At 42.3% G+C, this 22,716-nt stretch overlaps 1 protein-coding gene across 1 annotated transcript in view; it reads right to left on the bottom strand.

Annotated features, from left to right (window-relative positions):
• The window catches only part of LOC310644482 (neural cell adhesion molecule 2-like), a 47,500-nt gene extending 25,773 nt beyond the window's left edge, over nt 1-21,727 (bottom strand). Inside the window, exon 1 of the mRNA XM_083369538.1 lies at nt 21,634-21,727. The gene's annotated coding sequence lies outside the window, so the exon portion shown is untranslated. The remainder of the gene's footprint in view (nt 1-21,633) is intronic.
• Nucleotides 21,728-22,716: the final 989 nt, after the last annotated feature.

Genomic DNA, 22,716 nt, shown 5'->3' with positions numbered 1-22,716 from the left:
TGGCATGATAGAGCCATAGAGTTGGAAGCGACAGTGAAAGTATTAACCTGTGGGAAGAATCCAGAGAAAGAAATATTTTGGGAAATATTAAAAAGGCAGAATATGTATTTCCCCAAAGGCAGAATATATTTCCCCAAAGGATCTTAAAGGCAGAAACCACCACCCCCTCTCCATCTCTCTGCCCCAAACAGAAACCAGGTCTGCAGAAATGCAGATGTGATAATCTTGTCAGAAAGATTGGAGTCAGGAAGCTGGGGTTAGAAAGAAAGATCCCTAGAATCAACAATCCCTCACACCCCCCCAAAAAAATCCAACATTCATCAGCCCCAGCCCCAGGGAAGCAGGATATGACCTCTGGGACATAATAGGATTAACCCACCATCAGCCACTCATTGTACACATGTTGTACTCTGACAATAAAGGTTGATTTGATTTGATTTGATTTGATTTGATTTGATTTGATTTGATTTGATTTGATTTGATTTGATCATCAGAATACCAGAAAGGCAAACTCAGACTCAGGTCAAAGTTCATGCCACAGGAACAACTCCAAACAAAAGCTCAAAAAGGTATAAAAACCCACCACTCCCTACTACATATGGTCAGTTTTGCCAGAGCCATCTTTCTGTCTGGCTACAACTACAACCTTCTTTCTAAAGCAGTCCCCATTTTGATTATTCCTGGCTTGGACTGGACCCTGATGAAGATTTTTCTTTCAACAAACCCATGCACTTGTTAAGAAAGACTGAAATGATATGAAACATATTCAAATGAAACACATTGGCTAGGATAGGCTAGATTAATAATATACAGAAGACAAAGGACTTTGAGTAAGCACATACATATATCATTTAGCGAAGGAGATTGATAAATCCGTTCTGACGTCAGTAGAGAACTATTTCTAACGTATATCACATGTTTGTGCCCTATACTGTAAGTGACCATAAAAACACTTTCTTCCATTCCACATCACAGGATCTTTGCAACAGAGACACACCATCCCCATATTGTTTTGGATTCTTGAGTACAGTAAAGGCCTCCACTTGAGCCGTGCCTTCCCCCTTGTTGGAATTCACTCTGACAGTTGCTTTTCATCTCTAAATCTTTCTAAAGATAGAAAAAGAGGAACTGTGGATTAATTTAATGAGGCCTGTTGTGACCTTGAAACAGTCAAGTAGTCAGAAACAAAGCATTGTTCCACCAGGATATCAATAGCTTCCATATTTCTTCCAAGAAGACTTTTATAAACAAGCCATGTGGCCGAAGCAGCGAGTGATATATTGTGCCTGGAGTTTCACATCATAAGAAAATGGCTCGCAGGAACTCCACTTTCCCAGGGAATTAGATGAATTCCAGTAAATGAATGCCTGCTATTTTTTTTTTCTTTGCTCCTAAGGAATCACAAAACACTTTCTGTTTCATGTAGTTTCTTCTATATGTCCTTTCTTGCAAGAACTGGGCATGGCTAGTCTAGTGAAGAGAAGGACCAGGAGTAACATAATAGCAGTGTTCCAATACTTGAGGGCTGTCACAAAGAGGAGGGGGTCAACCTATTTTCCAAAGCACCTGAAGATCAGACAAGGAACTATGGATGGAAACTGACCAAGGAGAGATTCACCCTAGAAATAAGGAGACATTTTCTGACAGTGAGAACAATCAACCAATGGAACAGCTTGTCTTCAGACGTTGTGAGTGCTTCATCAATGGAAGCTTTCAAGAAGAGACTGGGCAGCCACTTGTCAGAAAGGGTATAGGCTCTCCTGCTTGAGCAGGGGGTTGGACTAGATGACCTACTTCAAGGTCCCTTCCAACTGTATTCATTTGCAAAGAGCTATGGTAGAACTGCCCTTTGCCCATTGCTCTTTGCCTACACGCTTGAGACACTTGCTGAATCCATTAAAGAGAATGATGAAAGGCAAATCTACCTGTTAATGAAGTTATAATGTACATTCATGGATCAGTTATCTCAAACAGTTTTGCAGGTGGTACGCGTGTCTCACTAAGCCATAAAAATCAACTGATAAGCCATAACTATAGGAGCGATATGGCTTTGTATCTGAACTCAACAGCAGAGAGATCAAAGGAGAAAATGAAGAACCAATGTGATACAGTGGTAAACACACCGGCCTAGAAACCAAGAGGCATGAGTTCTAGTCCTGCCTTAGGCATGAAAGCAGCTAAATGACTTTTGGCCAGTCACTGTCTCCCAGCCCTAGGAAGCGAGCAATGGCAAACCACTTCGGAAAAGCTTTGCAAAGAAAACTTCAGGAACCAGCCTAGACAATCACCAGGAGCCAACAATGTCCCAAAGACACTAAAACAAAAAAAAATAGAGATGATCAATATATGGGAAAGGGGAAACATCGAAGGAGAAGATAAGCTATACCTGGAGAAGATAAAAGAGAAGAATTCACAAACTTGCTTGCCCAACAATTTTGATGAGACTTTTGAAAGGTTCTTTGTGCCCAGCAAACCGCTAGACAGCTACTTCTCCCTATCGTGAGCTGTATGAAATGATGAACGTTGTGGTGAGAAATTATTTAGACAACTTCTTCACACAGAAGAAATAAGATTACAGCTGTTGAGCAAGATCATCCCCCTTTCTTAGGTGCCACACCTGGTATTAATCTAGCTGGGTTAATCATTGTATAATTCTTCATTCTGTCTGCTTTATCACCTAGGACTGGAAGTCACAGCAAGATAATTCTATTGAAGAAGCAGAGCAAATTCTAATGGTTCCACTAGAAACATTGGACGGTGGAAGAGAAAACGCAAAAGTCTTCCTTCAACAACAGAGTTGCTGAAGGGTGGAGAACTGAGGAAGGACTTTCGCTGGTCCTTGATTGAGTAAATGTTATTGATTGGTTGACTGAAGAAGGAGAACCAAGAAACCCGAAAGCTGATGCTATGAATCCACCACCATACTCAGGAAAGGAACCCCTTTCAGTTTCTGCTCTGAACCATCCTGCTGGACCACCATACTCCGTGGATCACACAGCACCTTCAGCCATGCCACCCCCATACCAACCTTTTTATATATGCCCCAATGCAAGATACAATCAAGGTCTGTTTGTTCAACCTCCGCAAGCTATAATCATCACCTCATCCCAGCCAACTAATGAACCTGATTTTATGGCCTACTCCATCTTCACCATGCTTTGCTGCTTTCTACCCCTAGGTATCACTGCCTTGGTTTTCTCATTACAGGTGAGCATGGGGGTAATTTGGGGGTGAGGACAGAGAGTGGCTGGGGAGAACCCAATGTTACTTGCAAAGGAGAAGCTTTGGTGTATAGGATCCAAGATAAAAAAAAAATAAGCTAACAGACAAGGAAGAAATGAAGGACTACCATTCACTGTCTTTTGTGATTGAACTTAGACCACAGCAAGGGCAACTTATGCTAGGGAGGGAGGGAGGGAGAACTTGGGACTGGGGTCCTAGGGAAAATGTTCTGCAGAGATGTCTAATGTTTATAGATCTCCTTCAGTAAGGGCATCTCAGAGACTGCAATAAACCACAGCCAAAATTCAACTTAATGTTCATTTTGGAAGGTTGATATGAATTTACAGGTAGCCTTCTCCTGATGAGAATTATTATGTGGAAAACAGCAGCTCATCAAACAGTGGGGTTGAGCTGGCATTCATTTTAAATCCAATGGTTTTAAGCAGTGCTTTTTTTGTAAAAGAAAAAGGTGCCGGAACTCACACATGTCATACAAGCTGCCTTGCCTACCCTACAAGGTTCCATCCAAAAAAGGTGCCGGAACTCCGTTCTGAGCGTTCTATGAGAAAAAAAGCCGTGGTTTTAAGAGTAGTTAGACTTTAGAGGAGGTTCTACGTTTCAGTGGCTTCCTCTGGTCTCTCAAGCAGGGTTTCTTAAGCTCAGCAACTTTCTACATCGAAAAAAGTTAGAAGACACTGCTTTTTGTTGTTTTGTTTTTTTAAAAAATCCCCTCTTCTCTCACTTTATCTCCTCTATCTATCCCCTTTCCTTCCCCTTTTCCCCACTGTCTTTATTTCTGTTTGTATTCTACATTAAGAAGAAACGTTTAATAAAAATGCACGGCTGGCTGAGGAATTCTGGGAACTGAAGTCCACACATCTTAGAGTTGCTAAGCTTGAGATAAACCACTCTAGAGCAGAGGTCTTCAAACGTGGCCCTTTTATGACTTGTGGACTTCAACTCCCAGAATTCCTCAGCCAGGCATGCTGGCTGACCAATTCTGGGAGTTGAAGTCTACAAGTCATAAAAGGGCCAAGTTTGAAGAGCCCTGCTCTAGATGATGGATCTGGAGGACCCAAGGCTGAAAGGTCTGAGCTTGAATTGAGTTCAAAGGATCTTCTAGGCTTAGTTTTAACAACTAGAGCAAACTTTTATAGAAATGCATGTTTAGATCTCTACTGCGTCAGATTCTATTCACCCTTATCATTTCCCAGAAACTTTTATATTGGCTATTTATCTATCAAAGCCAGCTTTAAAAATGATGTGAACTGTAGACTTTGTTCTGTCAGTCCCTACAGATAAGTTGCTTGCCACCCATGACAACAGAAATCTTCAGTGGGCAAAACAACCGAAGCTTCTGGGTGCACACTCAGTATTACACGTCCAGTATGCGAAATATTATTCAGTATGATTTCATCATAAGTTCCCTTTTTTTCCCCCTGCAGACTCGGCAAGCTAACAAACTTGGTGACCGAACAGCTGCTCAGCGGCTCTCCGTATTAGCACGGTCCTTTGCCCATATAGCCTTGGGGATTGGAATCCTACTAACATTCGTGTACATCTCTGTACTTGCAGTCTTTTTAAGTTGAGTAGATCGCTACTATCATTAAGCCCTGAAGAAACTTCATCAGACTCAACACATCAGAACGCGTCTAGGGCTTCCAATGTTATTTGAATGGTATCACAAAATTTATGTGCCCATGCACCTAAAGGTTTTCGTATTCTTGGTTCTGTGAACGTCAAAGATATGTTTGAGCTACATAGCACTGTTTTTGAGGGGACAGCTACAGGCTGGAAAGAACGACTGAAAGATCTGCAATGAACTATCTATGTCTCATATTCAAAGTAGGTTCTGTGATCCAGCGTGGAAATAATTAGCACTCTGTGAGATGGTTTCAAATCTGCCCCTTTCACGAAGAGGCAGGCATATTTGAAATCAAGCAAACAGAAAGAGGGGGGGGGTGGCTGCTTAATGAGGGTTTAATGCTGGCCATTTTCTGCTCTCTCGTATCTTATTTATTCAGCTTGTGCAGGGTGATGAACCAGATAGGATGTCTCTAATGTGAGTTCTGCCTTCGGTGGCGTGGATGCAAACCCTTCCTGGCTCCTTCAGGCAGCTGAGAATTTGTTGCTAGCTACGTCCAGGGACTGATCATGCCCTGTCTCCGAATCACCTTTCTTGAGGAACATAGTTCAGAAAATGAAATGCCATTGAGCAAATAGATGACAAGAACCTCTTTCAGTCAACATTCAAGCCAGTGCAACGGATGGAAACGTAGCCAGTCGCTATGTTGTATTACTTTCAGTGGGACATTTTTAATTGAGTGACACTCAATTCAAGCCACAAGCTTTTAGGTCGTGCTTGGGGTTTGAAGGAAAAGAGCACTTTTTAGCTTCCCCCTTCAAAGATGGAAGTTTAAATCAGATATGCAGATATCAGTTTGGAGAAATCACTGCCTCTTTTCCTGGAAGCTTTGTGACTGATTGCTTTTTGAGTTCGGGAAATTCCAAGCTTGCAAAATCTAGAAGTCTATAGAGTTTATAGAAATTGGGCAATAAGCAGAGTAGGAAGTGCAGCTTAAAAAAGAAAAAAAAACACTCCATGCTTTGTGTTAGAGTACTGTAATTCCAAAACCCAGTTTTCACCTCAAATGTAAATTATTCTGACATGTTTCTTATTGCAATATTCTTTAGCTACAAGCATGATGTAGTAGTATTGGAAAAATTATACCCCTTTCAGACCATTTTTGATCATTTCCCTACTGGTAGAAAGAGAGACACCTGAGATTCTTGGAATGTTCTCAGTACAGTTTTTGTAATTTCTAGGATATACAGGAAGTCCTCGATTTACAACTGCAATTTAGCCCAAAATGTCTGTTGCTAAGGGAGAACATTGTTAAGTGAGTTTTGCCCCATTTCTTGCCACAGCTGTTAAGTGAATCACTGCAGTTGTTAAATTAGCAACACAGTTAAGTGTCTGTTAAGTGTTTCCCTGTTGGCTTTGCTTGTCAGAAGGCCACAAAAGGTGATCACAAGATCCTGGGACACTGCAAGCATCATAACTATGTACCAGTTGCCAAGTTGTGCAAATTTTGATCGCATGACCATGGGGATGCTGCAATGGTTGCAAGGATTAAAAATGGTCATAAGTCACTTTTTCCAGTGCAGTTGTAACTTCGAACAGTCATTAAGTAAAAAAAAATTGAAATACTGTACATCTTTGTTTTCAGCAGCCAAATACAGTGTGCTAGTAGGTCTAAGTCCTAGGAAAATAATCAGGGGTGGAAACATCTTAGTCTAGTTCTTAAGCTGCTGGACCTAATTATTCTTTTTCCTGGTCTTGAATAATAGCATGACCCCCATTAAAAAAAACCCTCTGTTAAAGGGTCCTTGGTGCTTTCTGAACTTGGTTGTTTTCTTGCATTACCCAAACCAGGTAACATAATCAGTGCTAGTAAGAAGTGGGATTTACTCTCAGTTTATATCTAGTGGCTTGCCCTGTCAGTGTTGGTAAAGGTGGTCTTAAAGGTTCTTTGGTTTGGCTGGGAACTTCTAAGACCATCCCCACCAACACTGACAGGGCAAGCCATTAGAATATAAATTGAGAGCAAACCCCAGTCCTTACTAGCCCTGATGGTGTTACCTAGTTTGAGTAATGAAATGTCTGCAAGAAACAACCAAGCTCGGAGAGCACCAAGGGCCCCTCATTTCAACCCTGAGCTACTAGTTATTGGAACCTTCTGTTGTTTTACACAAGTGTCTCAGCAGTGGCAGTCCCAAACTACGTCCTTGACTCACAAACAAGCCATGACAAAATGTCTCTTACCCCCAGTATATGCCCAGATGACCCCCTTGGTAGTAACTACCCCATTTAACAACCACTGATCTAGTAGCTATGTTCAGTATCATCTAGAGACCCCTCACATCCTGGACACAAACTGTTTAAAATCATTATAGGGCATTTCATGCCAAAACAACTAGACACAAACTAGACAACAACTAGACATGCCATCACTCTGTTGAATGTCTAATTCCTACAGCACTATCTTAGGCAGGGGTGTCAAACTGCTGGCCCCTGGGCCAGATGCATCATCAGGAAACCACACCCACCCCATTGCCGACATCGCGAGTTTGACATGTCTGATCTTAGGTCTAAATATATTTACCCATGTAGTAGGCTGTACTGCTATTATCCTTCTCATCTTCCCATTTCTCATCTTTTCTCCTCTTCTCCTCTTTCCTACTACCTGTTCCTATTTTTATTTTATGATTTATCACTTGTTGTTTATATCTCACGATTTAGGATTGTAACTATGTTTATGATCTATGACTTACCACTTTATAGTTTGTAGGTAAACTCAGAGCTTATGCACCGGAGACAAATTCCTTGTGTGTGTCCAGTCACAATTGGCCAATAAAGAATTCTATTCTGTTCTATTATTGACTGCTATTTTTTCTTTCCTTCCCCTTTTCATTTTCCCAGTGGCTACCTAATAGTCTGTCAACGCTGCTAACATCGGATATTCTTGCTTTGACAACAGATGGAAATGCAGCCATTTTCCTCTATTGCTTTTAGAGTTAGTTGATGCTGGAAGGGGGAATGTGGATGAGAGTCTAGCTAGTCATAACAATAATAATTCAGCCGTGGGCCCAGAGTTGATAGACTTTTTGGCAGGATGGGGAGAAAGGTTACGCTTCAAGCTAATTGGGGGATGTGGTTTATGACTGTTTATTGGAGGATAGAATTGTGCCTTGTTACTTTGTATCCAGGGGAGGGGAATTTAGTTTTTGATAAATATTGGTAAACAATGCCTCGAAAGTTCTTTTGAAGAGTTTCATCTGTCGTAACCATGACATAGGCGTTGTTATATCCAAAGCCTGAAACATACGTCATAGCTTGCAAAAGAGAAGCAAAGCAGAGATGCCTGCATTTTATAATACAAATGTTCCAGCAAAAAGGGGGTGGGGGAGAGAGAGAGCATCAGTTCACAGCTGGAATCAGAACACAAAGGCAACTCCCAGGAAAAAGCACCGAAGGGGTATGTCAACGCTGCTAACATCCTAAGTTTTTGCATTGACGACACATGGAATTGTAGCCATCTTTTTATCTGTTGCTTTTAGAATTAGATGATGCTGGGAGAGGGGATGTGAACTGAGATCCAGCTAGACATGACACCAAACCTAGCTGTGAGAATCAAGGTTATTGTAACCAGAGCTGATAAGGAATTGGTGGGGTGGAGAAATGGAGAGGAGGTTCCCGCTCCAAGCTAATTGGGAAATGTGATTGATGATTGTCAGTTAGAGGAGGGAATTGTGTTTTGATACTATGTGCTCGGGGAGGGAAAATCCGTTTTTGGTTTCATTTACGCAGTGCCGATGTTATGCCACTCAAAATAAAGACCCTTTAAGGTAAACAGTGCCTCACAGTTCTTTTGAAGAGTTTTGTCTGTCGGAACCATGACAGGGTAGAGAGCAAATCAAAACGAGATTGGTTGTTATTATACAGTTGGCCAGAAATCAGGACTGGAGAGAATTGGGAAGAAAGACCAAGGGCATCTTGCGGAAAAAACCAGTGACGTTTTAGAAAGGGCTATACCCAAAACCATGAGCTCCCCAAAATACCAGAGGATGCAAGAAGATGTGCCTATCTCCCGAAGTCCACCCCATTACTCGGAAATTCAGCCTGGTCTTCCAAAAACTCCTCCTGAATCAGCTGATTGTGTAGACTGTGAGAAATCTCCTGTTGTGCCAGCCAAGGACCGACCTGTAGATGATCCAGATAGTTCAGCATCCAAACACATTCCAGTCCTTCAGAAACCACAGATGGTTGTCTTTGTGCCTGCTGGACTAAATGAAGAACCTGATTACATGGGCTTCTCTATCTTTGCTGCGCTGTGCTGTTTCTTGCCCCTGGGCGTAGCTGCCTTTGTTTTCTCTAAACTGGTAAGCCTAAGAATGTATGTGTTTGTTCTTGTGTAGTCTGCTACAGATGACATGGGCTCCATGTCAGCATAGAAGTATTTTTATTCCTCGACGTCCCTGGTGATCAATCTGCATCACCTCTGATCCTTTGCAATCCAGTCTTTAATTCAGTTGATCCTCTTTTTCCAGGACTTTTATGCTTTGTTTTATCAAAATCCGAAAGATATGGGTTATCATTTATCAAACTAATTCCTCAGTATTACCATGCTGGCTACCATGGAAAGATAAGCCATGGAGTAAGCTGAATTGTACCACTTCCTTGCCTCTTTAGAAGATGAGATGCAGAATAGAATAGAACAGAATAGAATAGAATAGAATAGAATAGAATAGAATAGAATAGAATAGAATAGAATAGAATAGAATGGAATGGAATGGAATGGAATGGAATGGAATGGAATGGAATGGAATGGAATGGAATGGAATGGAATGGAATGGAATGGAATAACAGAGTTGGAAGGACCTTGGAGGTCTTCTAGAGCTTTGATAGAGAAATAATGTTGAATGTGGCTGCATGAACTGGCACCAATAACCCAATGTGGGTTTATGGGCCTTAAACACTAGAGTACTTGCATAGCTCCTATTCAAAAATCCCAACTCTCTAAAGATCCTGGAAATATAGAAACTAGAGATGTATGAGTCACCCTAAATTTTCTCCTTGTCAGTATGGGATGCATTGAGCTATGTTCTTCCCATCAAAAAAGTGAAAAATAATCAAGTCATATACAATTATTGGAGATTAGCAATTTTTCCAGAAACACTCATTGTTGTGGCAAGATGAAGAATCCTCAGGTGAAGCTTAGAGGTTTCTGTGAATTGCAGGCTAAATCTTGCTTTGGGAAATTCCATTGTGATAATTTATGATTTTCACTTCATAGATGTCTTTTCCACTGGAGATAAGATATGTGCATCACATCTATATAAAAGGTACCTTTGACCTCCACTGTTTACTTGGCAGAGTCAACGGGAATAATGGGACCTAATTTAGCTTCCAAAGCAGCAAAATGATTGATATGTCTGATAGGAGAGTGGATAAATGTGGGGAATACAGAATAAAGAATAATAGAGTTGGAAGGGACCTTGGAGGTCTTCTAGCCCAACCCTCTCTGCAAACCAAAACGTCACACTTGTGGGCTGCATTCCCCAGCTTGAACAGAACAACAACAACAGGGTTGGAAACCTAGGTCTCATCTTCTCACCAACATTCTCCACGAAGTCAGCTTTTTAATATTCTTTCCCCTTTATTGCTTTTGGCATAGACTTACCAAACCCACCTCATTCTGTGTGATGTTTTTTTCCCCCCACACATTTCTCTCTCTTTCTCACCCAAACATCCTCATCTCTTCCCTTTTGAAAGGAAACGTAGGATAAGCTAGGATAGGAGATCACAACTCCCAGCCCATTTTAAAAAAAATGCCAACTATTTTATAGATGCCCATTTTGTACTGATTGAGTCAACTAAATATTAATACAGGTAGACCTTCAACTTCCCTTCGCCCTGTGCGTTCCCACAGAGAGGGACTCCTCAGGGTGCCACCGGTCAGAGAATGTAGATTGGTGGCCCCCAGGGGGAGATCTTTCTCTGTGGGCGCCCCGGAGCTATGGAACCAGTTACCGGTTGAGCTCCGGACGGCGCCGGATCTTCGCTCCTTTCGCCGCGATCTGAAAACATACCTGTTCGAACAAGCTGGCCTGGCCTGAGGGTGGGATTGTTGGGGTTTTTATTGTCATTTTATTGGGGGTTTTATTAATGTATTTATTGTTTTTATGGGCATGTATTTAATAACTTTTTAATTTTTGTAACTTTATGTTTTATTCTTGCCCTGTACACCGCCCTGAGTCCTTCGGGAGAAGGGCGGTATAGAAATATTAATAAATTAAATTAAATTAAATTAAATTGATTTAGGGCTACAACTGGAACCAACGTTTCCATGGCTAAGCAAGATGGTTGTGAAGTCAGCTGCATCCAATTTTGCTACCTTTTTTTGTTGAGATCGTTAAGCAAATCATTGCAGTTGTTAAGTGAATCACACGGTCATTAAGCAAATCCAGCTTCCCCCGTTGACTTGGGTTGTCAGCGGGCAAGGTCACAAAAAGTGATCTCGTGATCCTGGGATGCAAATGCATGCTGATGGCCAAGGGACTGGATTTTGATCATGTGACTGTGGGATGCTGTAAGTGTGAGGGGCTGGCCACAAGTCACCTTTTTTTCAATGCTTTTATAACTTTGAATAGTCACTACTGGTCAACAGCTACCTATAGTCACATCTGTATCTATAGGGAGAAAAATGTAGGTAAGCATCAAAATTGGTAGTTTGGCCCCAGTTGTCTATGAACAGGGGTGTCAAACTCAATTTCATGGAGGGCCGCATCAGCATTGTGGTTGCCCTCAGGGGGCCGGGTGGGCGTGGCCTACTGGGTGGGCGTGGCTAGAGTGCGTATGGCCTACTGGGTGGGCGTGGCCAGCTCTACATCGTTCGCATCAAGTGTGCCTATGGGGGCCTGGGCAGGAGTGGGACAGATCTGGGGGTCTCTGGCAGAAGGAGGGTCTCTGGGCCAGGGCCAAAGCAGTGGGGGCCGTTCCCTCACTGTTTCCAGGATGGCTTCGCGGGCCACATGAAACCACTTCGTGGGCCGGATCCGGCCCCCGGGCCTTGTGTTTGACATGTCTGTCTATGAAGATTCTCAGTCATCCAGGTCACGGTTGCCTCAAAGGTGTTTTTTCAAGGGGCCACTGGACTTTCTTGTTTTTCTTTTTTTCCTTTGAAGATATTTCGCTTCTCATCCAAGAAGCTTCTTCAGCTCTGACTGGATGGTGGGGAGTGGAAGGATTTATTCTCCTGATGACACCGATCAGCCTCCAGGTAGCCTCAACGACTCTCTAAAACAAGGGTCTTCAAACTTGTGGACTTCAACTCCCAGAATTCCTCAGCCAGGCACGCTGTCTGAGGAATTCTGGGAGTTGAAGTCCACAAGTCATAAAAGGGCCAAGTTTGAAGATCCCTGCTCTAAAAGAATGCAAATGATCAGCTGCAAGGTGTATCAATCCTTCCATTCCCCATCATCCAGTCAGAGCGGAAGAAGCTTCTTGGATGAGAAGCAAAACATCTTCAAAGAGAACAAGAAAGTCCAGTTGCTTCCTGAAAAAGCACCTCTGAGACAGTTTGGTCCTAGTTACACAGTATATAGGGACACGGTGGCTCAGTGGGTTAGGACACTGAGCTTGTCGATCAGAAGGTCGGCAGTTTGGCAGGTCGAATCCCGAGTGCTGCGTAACAGAGTGAGCGCCTCTTACTCATCCCAGCTTCTGCCAACCCTGCAGTTCAAAAGCACATAAAAAAATGCAAGTAGAAAAATAGGGACCACTACGGTGGGAAGGTAACAGCGTTCCGTGCGCCTTTGGCGTCTAGTCATGCCGGCCACATGACCACGGAGAAACGCTGGCTTTTTGGCTTTGAAACGGAGATGAGCACCGGCCCCTAGAGTTGGAAACGACTAGCACGCATGTGCGGGGGAACCTTTACCTTTACCTTTTACACAGTATAAACGCCATTAATATTATATTATTATTACTATTGGTATTAGTATCAGTATTCCACTTATATTTTGCTTTTCTACTTATAAGTAGGTAGAATATGCAGATAGTTCTCAACTTACAACCATTTGTTTAGGTCCTGAAAAAAAAAGGACTTGCGATCATTTTTCAACCTTGCAACTTTTGCATTATGACCAAGGTCACGTGATCAAAATTCAGGCACTTGTCAATCAGCATGTATTACAATCTTCCTAGCCAGCTTCCAATAGGGGAATCTAGATTTGCTTAACAACCGCAGGAGTCACTTCACAACTGCAGCGCTTTGCTAAACAACCATGGCCAAAAGGCCATATAATGGGGGGAAATTCACTTAACAACTGCCTGGCTTAGCAATAGAAATTTTGGGCTCAATTGTGGTCCTAGACTGAGGACTACCCATAATGCCTAAGGCCTCAAGACATGCTAAACTAGATTTTTAATGTCCTAATCAGATGTGTCAGTTGCATTTTTGCATCATTTCTCTCGTATATTTTTTTTTCCAGACTCAAAAAGCCAATCGTGAGGGGAATCTTGCAGCTGCTCAGAGATATTCAAGGACGGCTGTTATCCTGTCGTTCCTGTCACTTGTAATCGGCCTTCCGCTCCTCATTTTTTATTTCATCGTTATTAGAAAATCACATTAGACCAAGTCATTATGCAATGTTCATATCTAAACAGCCACCGAGGAAGCCGATTTCAATGCTGCTAACATCGGATGTTCTTGCTTTGACAACAGATGGAAATGTAGCCATTTTTTCTCTTTTAGAGTTCGTTGATACTGGGAGGGGGAATGTGGATGAGAGTCCAGCTAATCATAACAATAATAACTCAGCTGTGGGAACCCAAGGGTATGAGGTCCAGAGTTGATAAAGATTTGGTGGGCTGGAGAGATAGGAAGAAAGCCCTCACTTCAAGCTAATTGGGGAATGTGATTTATGACTGTTAATTGGAGGAGGGAATTGTGCTTTGCTATTTTGTGCCCAGGGGAGAGGAATTCAGTTTTTTGCTTCAGCTATGCAGTACCAATACTTTGTTGCTCGAATAAAAGATTATTTAAGGTAAACAATGCCTCGAAGTTCTTTTGGAGGGTTTCATCTATCGGAACCATGACAGCCTCATCCAGCATCTTGCTGTTTGACCTGTTGTGTAAAGGGTCCGTGATGGTCACCCATATATGTATAATTTCTGTGAACTGCCAAGGATAGCATTTTAGGCAAGTAGAGTAATCCAAACGTTTTGCCCAGTACTAAGTATACAAGGGCCCATCAAGATCCAATTAAAAAAAAAAAGTGATGCAGCTCTGAAATATAACAACCAGAATCTACATAAGAGAATTACAACCAAGCACTAAACATGGCCCAGTGGATGGTAGAATAGGACTATAAATTGCCTTAGTATTGCTAGTGGCGATATTCCATGTACCATTCTTTCAAAACAGGGATACAAAACTTGAACAGGGACTGAGGCTTGTCATATATTTTTTTAAAAAAAATGCTCCTAATTAAAATGAAGGAGCAACTGTCTGAAGCTCCTGTGGATGATCTCTAATACTTTCTTTTTCCAGAGAGGAATTATGAAGAGCTGATTTATGTATCAGCCACTCATTCGCTGTAGTTGTTGACTCCAATTTTAATAAAGCTTTTCCCGTTTTGCCACTTTTTCCCTGGGAGTCCACAAGTTCCAGGTAGTTTTTTAAAAAAAAAAAAAACAGGAAAAAGAACATTAGCAATGTATTTAAAACACACACAAAGAGAAACTACTCCTAAAGCCTATAATGCTATGAAATATAATAAAGTGCTAGAAAGCAGCTGCTTAAGTCACATATGTCTTTACAGCGAGACACCGGAATTTTGGAATGCCTTCTAAAGAGACAAAAGCCAATGAAATTATGAGAATGTTTAAAAAGAGTATATAGGGACACGGTGCTGAGGGAACCTCTCTTTGAAAATAGCAGTGGCGTAGCGTGGGGGGTGCAGGGAGGGCCGGCCGCACCGGGCGCAACATCTGGGGGGGCGCCCATTAAGCTCGCCGGAGGGGGACGATTCCGCTTCGCCGAGGGTCGGAGGAGCGAGTGAGTGAGCGAGCGAGCGGGCGGAGCGTAGAAAGCAACCGCATTTGCTGCGCCCAGCCAGAGCGGGATCCCGTCCTCTCGCGGCTACGGATCGCCTCCTTTCTCGGGTGGGGGTGGGGAGGCCTGGCGGCGTCTCGCCTCCCTCTCTTTCTCCCACCGCGGCTCTCCTCCGCTTGGCTCTCAACCTGCAAGCCCGGCCCCCCCGACCCAGCTCCCGCCCCCGTCTCCTCCTTTCCCAGAGGTAAAGGTAACAACTGCAGCTGCCGCACCTGTGGCTGCTTGCTGCTGCTGCTCCTCCTCCTCCTCCTCGTGCCGTATTGACTCTCTGCGGCCACTCGGTTCCCCCTGCAGGAGGCGATCGGGACCGCCCCCCCGACACACGTCGCCAGCAGCGAGAGTTTCCAGCCAGGCTGGCGAATCTTTGGGGTGAGGTGCCAAAGAGAAGGAGGCGGCTTGGCTTGGATAAGCAGCGTCTGGGCAGAAAATAGGTCGGGCGCCACAGCAAGTATGAATTCCTGGGGTACAGCCTAAGCAGGCAAAGCTGCAGGGTGGGTTGGTTGGCTTTTCCGGCTTTGGAATAACCTTGGGAAGCTGAGGCATTGTAAGTTGGAAGTCATTGTTTGTCGCCTAACATGTTGGGTCAACCCCACGCCACATGCTAAGCCATAAACCGTGGTTGGTATCCAGGGTTTAGGACAAGATGGAGAAAACTAGCCAATTGTAGGATCATAAATCTTGATGAAGCCCATCATCGCTCCATGTGATGTATGCACTCAATCTACAAACGTAGTCCAAGCCTATTCACATCTGTTGTAAGGTCATTCTCTTGTGGGGTTTATCCTGACGTCCACTAAGAGTGGAACAAACATGCCCCATTAACCATTTTCAACGCCATGTCCTCTCTTTGTCTCATCCTAAATCACAGCTGAGGCACCTTAAAGTTGCCTTGTTTCAGTTTTAAACTAGCATTTTCCCTCTTCTCCAGAGACCCTTTTTTGCCTTGAACCTAACTCAGGGGTAGGCAACCTTGGCTCTTTTATGACTCATGGACTTCAACTCCCAGAATTCCTGAGCTAGTGGAAGAGACTCGAATGCTAAAATCCACAGGTTAGGGGGCGCAAATTACTTGCCTTGCCCCGGGTGCTGACAACCCACGCTACGCCACTGGAAAATAGCATCTACTTCCATTCTTATATTTAATAACAATGCTTGGACTGTATTTGTTCTTGTAAAACAAAACAAGACCTAAATTGGTCTTAGACAACATTAAACAAGTTTGATTGAACCCAGCGATTAGTGGAATGGCACATGACTATTGGAAAGTGACAGTGAAATAAGAGATGCTATTTATGGACATACTGTCATTACAGACAATTCAGAACAAACAGCAGCTTTCAGGGCCCGCATGCTGTCCCTGGGGCCATAAATTGTGCTCTGATGTTGTAGAAAGCCGCTTATCTAAATTAGATATTTGTTTTATGTCTTGCTTGCTTACTCATTCCTTCCAATTTTTTATTTTAAGTTTCTCCTGCACTGGGGGAGATCCATTATAGAAATGAATGACTTCCGTGCATACGAACTTCAGCATAAGATTATTATTTTTTTAAAAAAAAAGCAATCCAATGTTCTAATGTATTTGCATACCAATTTTTTTAAAAAAAAATGGACTCCAGAAGATTGTAGAGGACAGGAAGGCCTGGAGGAACGTTGTCCATAGGGTCGCGGTGGGTCGGACACGACTTCTCAGCTAACAACAACAACCCCCCCCAAAAAAAGCTAGTAGCCATTACATGACCAATATCTATCTAGATGTAGGCTTGCTGGCATTCCCGCCAAAATGCAAAACTACAGGAAAAAGCAAGCAAAACACTAATAGCCTTGAATAGCCTGTATATAGTGTTTACGTTTGAAAGCTAAAATATTCAGTAGAATTGTTGTGACCGTCACTTTTTTTTTTCTTCTTAAGAATAAACTGAGATCAAAATGAGACTTATTCCTTGGCAATCTGTTTTCTGTCCTGATTGTGGCTAATGAGATCCAACACCCACAGACATAAAACAAGAGACTGCAATGGCCACAAAGTATGAAGAATGTGGACATCTATATGAGAAAGGACAGCAAATGTGTGGGTTCACAAAGCATGAAGCACCTGATCTGATGCTATGATAGCAAAGCAAACCTTATACAACATTTGCAATTTAAATGCTGGGCCCCAGAAGCACATTAGAGCAATGCCAGATGGTTGCATTTGAGCCATCAGTACAAACCGAACGTATTATGTCATGCTTTTACAATTGAATTTGGAGAAAAAAACATAAATTTTATTACGGTTGTAATCAAGTTAGGAATCCTTGCTTTATTATAGCGAGCTGTTTATTCCAGAATTTTCTGACTAAAAGCAACCAATGAGAATCCTACCAAGAGGGCATGACAATCTCTTTCCTGTTTTTTTACATTATCCCCACATTTCTGACTTAGGAAAATTGCAGCAAATTGTTTTAATAGACCTCTGCCCTCTGCTAATCTTAAAGACTGACAACAACAATCTCAAAGACCACCATAAATGAAAAGAATATCTGTTTCTTTAGGCACACTAACACCTGGAAGAATACAAGGGAGTTTAATTTCCTCAGTAGTCTGGTTTATTTTTTATTTCAAATTAAAGTTACCATGTCTGAGCTGCAAAAATCTAAACTGCAAAAATCTAAACCACCACTTCGTGTCAACCCAGAAAAACAGGAAGCTCTTTCTTTGCTGCCATCTAGGAACAATGTGGAGTTCTGCAATCCAGATATGGTGTCCTGTGGTTTCCTAATAGTTTCAAATTATACTTGACAGTTTCCTTAATAGCTTGACCAATCTGGCAAAAACCACTGCTGCAATACAATTCAGTGTTTGAATTCAAGCCAAATTTTATAAAATCAGATCATGCCAATTAATCTTGCATCCGAGTTCCAGAAGGTAAGTTATATTTAGATAACAGTATAAATGGCATTTGTTTTCATGGCATGCCTCTCTATCCAGCTGCCAAATTTATACCTTTGTCCATCCAGGATGATAGAATTGGGATAGTAGCCATATGCAATAGACTAATACTGTGGACGTGAACCTATGGCAAGCGTGCCACACATGACACGCAGAGCCCTCTCTGTTGGCATGCGCGCCTTCACCCCAGTCCTAGGGCTTCAGCTGGGAATTATAAAACCTTTTTGCTTTAGGCCTCCGCCACAGTGCAAAAAAAAAATAGCGATGTCCATTTTGCTCTATGAGTTCATGGTGACCTAACCCTAACCCTAAGTGGAATTTTCCTCCAATGGGATTTTCCTGTGTATTTTACCAGGAAACATAGATAGGGCAGGCTAGAAAAGTCAGTGCCCTCCTAACCATACCCAAGCGCTCCGAATTTCTTGGCGATGTCCATTTTGCTGTGTGAGTTCATGGTGACCTAACCCTAAGTGGAATTTTCCTCCAATGGGATTTTCCCATGTATTTTACCAGGAAACATAGATAGGGCAGGCTAGAAAAGTCAGGAACATAGATAACCCTAAGTCCACGGTGGCAAACCTATGGGACGCCTGCCACAGGTGGCATGCGCACCCTCGCCCCCATCCTAGACTTCAGCTGGCTTTTATAAACCTTTTCACTTTAGGCTTCTGCCGCTATGTGCAAAAAAAAAGTTCAATCAATCAATCAATTTTAAACTTCTCACGAGAAAAAAATGATCTCACAAAGTTGAAATTAATTGATTGAACTTTTTAGTCCCACCCTGTCTGCCGTTACCACCGCAGCCACACCCACCCACTGGGCCACACACACCCAATGGGCCACACCTACCCATTGGGCCATGCCCACCTGTTACCTGATGATTAATAAGTGGGTTTTGGGTCACACTTTGGGCACTCGGTCTCTAAAAGGTTCACCATCATTGATCTATTATCTATCATCCATCATCTATTATCTATTATCTATCATCCATCAACTATTATCTATCATCTATCTCTGTCTGTCTGTCTATCTCTATCTATCTATCTATCTATCTATATCTATCTATCTATCTATCTATCTATCTATCTATCTATCTATCTATCTATCATCTATCTCTATCTATTCTAATCTAGTCTAATCTAATCTAATTTATATAGCTGCCCACCTCACAAGCAAGTGACTCAGGCAAACAAATAACACTAGAAACGGACAGCTGCTCAGAAGCCTTGCAAGCCTACTATTATTTGTTAATGATCCTGGATAGATATTCTTTCAACGCATTTGGAAAAACATACTTCATAGCAAGTGCAAAAACAGAAAACTTGCACAGGTAGTCCTTAACTTTTAACCATTCATTGAATGGCCATTTGAATTTACCACAGCACTGAAAAAATTAACTTATGACTGTTTTTCATAGTTACATCCATTAAAGCATCCCTATGGTCACATGATCAAAATTCAGATGCTTGGCAACTGGCTCGTACTTATGATGGTTGCAGTGACCCAGGGGTCATACAATCACCCTTTGTAACCTTCCCAGTGGTTTCCAACAAATAAAGTTAATGGGGGAAACCAAATTCGTTTAATGATCACAGGATTCACTTAACAACTGCAGTGATTTGCTTAACAACTGTTGTTGCCCAACTCACTTAACAACTGTCTTGTTTAGCAACAGAAATTTTGGGCTCAATTGTGGTTGAGGACTACTTGTATCTAGGGAACAGTTTCCTTTGGCCAGGGAGAGAAAAAAAAATGAATTTCCAGTAGGTGGAGAACATTAAAATCAAATGTTCTGGAAAATCTCTAGCTATGAAACAGAATAAATATTCAGAATATTGTTGTTTTGTGTTTAGTCTCTGGACCCAGAGAAAAGGTAGTTGTCGTGGGTATTTCAAGAAAGTCAAAAGACAGAATAACAGGAACAGAAATCCAGAAATAGAATTGTTCCTACAGACAGTGGTAGGAACTGTATTATATTGGGCCAGAATTTGATGAAGTAGTTAAGGCACCAGGCTAGAAACCTGGTGAGACTGTGAGTTCTAGTCTAGCCTTAGGTATGAAGCCAGATGGGTGGCCTTGTGCCAATCCTTTCCTCTCTTCTTTAAGAGGAAGGCAATAGCAAATGACCTTGACAGACTTGAACATTAGGTGCTGTTTAACAAAATGAAATGGAAAAATGGAAAACGTAATGTTCTACATTTAAGCAAGAAAAACCAAATGCACAGGTGCAGTACAGGTGGTATCTCACTCAATAGTACTAACTATGACAGGGATCTTGGAGTCCTAGTGGACAATCAATTAAAACATATAAAGAACAGTTGCTGGAATTGGGCATGTCTAGTTTAATGAAGAGAAGAACGAGGGGGGACATGATAGCAGCCTTCCAATATCTCAGGGGCTGCCCCAAAGAAGAGGGAGTCGAGCTATTCTCCAAAGCACCTGAAGGCAGGACAGGAAACAACAGATGGAAACTAACCAAGGAGAGAAGCAACCTAGAACTAAGGAGAAATTTCTGGACATAGAACAATTAATCCAACATTGTTATTGTTGTTGTTGTTATTCCATTTCCAAAAATCCTTGGCAAGAAAACCACAAGGACTAGTTCATGTAGTCACCAGCAATCCACACCAACTCAAAGGGGAAAAATGCTACAAACATTGGGAATAAAGTGGTCAGCCTTTCCAAGAGCTCCTGAAACAGAGACTCCAGCTTGAAACAGGAGACCGAGGAGAGCAGAATGGATTTATCCCTCTACCATAGGAAAAAGCACGATAATAAAGTTGACAGGTTCATAGAGTCACAGGGCTGGAACAGACCGTAGAGGTCTTCCTTCTGCTCAGAAACAGGTCTGCTAATAATACCAATAGCACTTAGACGTATATACTGCTTCACAGTGTTTTACAAGCCTCTCTAAGCAGTTTACAGAGTCAGCATATTTCCCCCCCCAAGAATTTGGGCCCTCATTTTATTGACCTCAGAAGGATGGAAAGCTGAGTCATCCGTGAGCTGGTCAAGATCAAACTCCAGATTGTGGGCAGAGTTTGTTTGCAATCGAAATCTCTCTCTTCCTCTTCTGTAGATCGTCATCTTTGCCCCAAAGAGTAGCTGGTGCAAAGTAGCTAGATTTAAATTGGAGCATGCTGGTATTTTGGATTTAATTTCAGCCATCTTAAAGCAATACAGTAGTTGTTTGAAAAGAATCCAATTCTAAATAATGATCACACATGGACATTTGTCTTCTGCATATGGTTATCTGACACAAGCATACAGGAAAACACTGAAATTTTTAAGAAGAGACTGGACAACCATTTGTTTGCAATGGTGCAGGGCTAGGCAGCCTTGGCTCTTTTATGACTCGTGGACTTCAACTTCCAGAATTCCTGAGCCAGCTGTGCTGGCTCAGGAATTCTGGGAGTTGAAGTCCACGAGCCATAAAAGAGCCAAGGTTGCCTACCCTGGTAGGGTTTCCTGCCCAAGCACAGGGTTGGACTAGAAGACTTACAAGGTCCCTTCCAACAATGTTGTGCTAACCACTGCACCACCAGGGCTCATTATTTATATAAATAAATAAAAAATAAGTTGTTTTTATCTATTTATTCAATATCTCATTTCATTTTATCCCTACAAAAAAAACATTTGGTGTGGTAGACTGGGCTGACCAGTAGGTTTCCATAGTTGAGAGGTGCTTGAACATGCATCTCTGAAGTTCTAGTCCAACAGATAAAAGCACTGGCTCATTTGCAGAAACAATCTGGGAGGACTTGTTTTTATTAAAATAGGAAGTCTGTGCCTTCCATTCTACCTTAATTCCTGGCGACAAGCTAAACACATTCCTGCAGATTTTTTGGGCAGCCTCTTCAGAAGTGGCTTGCTGCTTCCTTCTTCCTAGGGCTGAGAGAGAACGACTGACTTAAAGTCAGCTAGCTGGCTTTGTGCCGAGGGTGGGACTAGAAGAAGAAGCCTGCTCTTATTTTGCAGGTGTTTTGAGACAGACAGTCAAATGCATTTTTGCTGCATTATTTTCCCACCAGCAGAAATCATCCTTCTGTGGTTATTCATTGACTAACTTCTCGTTCAGCCCACTTCTTTCAGTGCTCTGGACTGTCAAACTGCAGTGCGTCAGAAAAAATAATCACACAGAGAACTCTTTAAGCAGAAGAAGTTAAACAGCCTGCTCATAGAAAAGATAGAGAAGACAAGCCAAATAGCTAGGCTGCAGATCACTGAAAGAGGAGAAGGAAGCCTCAGGAAGGCTGGCTGATGATTCAACCAGGGGGAGCCATCCAGTGAGTCAAACAACTCTGCAAAATTATTCAAGAGCACTGTGATCAAACATTGAACTGAGACCAGGCTGTATTTGAAGGAGGGCAGGAAGAGAAGAGCTGATAGGCAAGATGAGCAAACCCCAATACAAGATGGAAGAAGAGGGACCTGAAGTCCAGAATCCACCCCCCTATATGGAAAATCAACCAGCATCTTCTGGTTTCCTGAGCCCCCCCCAGTATCAACCTCCTTATGATCCAAGATACAACCAAGGTCTGCTTATTCAACCAACGCAGACCATGAACTTCATACGTCTCCAACCCACCAAGGAGCCTGATTACATGGCCTACTCCATCTTCACCATGCTTTGCTGTTGCCTACCTCTGGGAATTGCTGCCCTGATTTATTCCATACAGGTAAGCCTGTGAGCATGAACAGGAGAATGCTGTTAGAGGGAGGGGAGACAGGGATACAATGTTGTAAAGGGAGTTGCGCTGGGATTTAGAAATCTCATAGACAGGATGATAATGATAATAATAATAATAATAATAATAATAATAATAATAATAATAATAATAATAATAATAATAATAATAAGAAGAAGAAGAAGAAGAAGAAGAAG

The sequence above is a fragment of the Vipera ursinii genome (assembly GCF_947247035.1).
Source record: "Vipera ursinii genome assembly, chromosome: 9".
Lineage (NCBI taxonomy): Eukaryota > Metazoa > Chordata > Lepidosauria > Squamata > Viperidae > Vipera > Vipera ursinii.
This window is presented reverse-complemented; position numbering and strand designations above follow the sequence as displayed.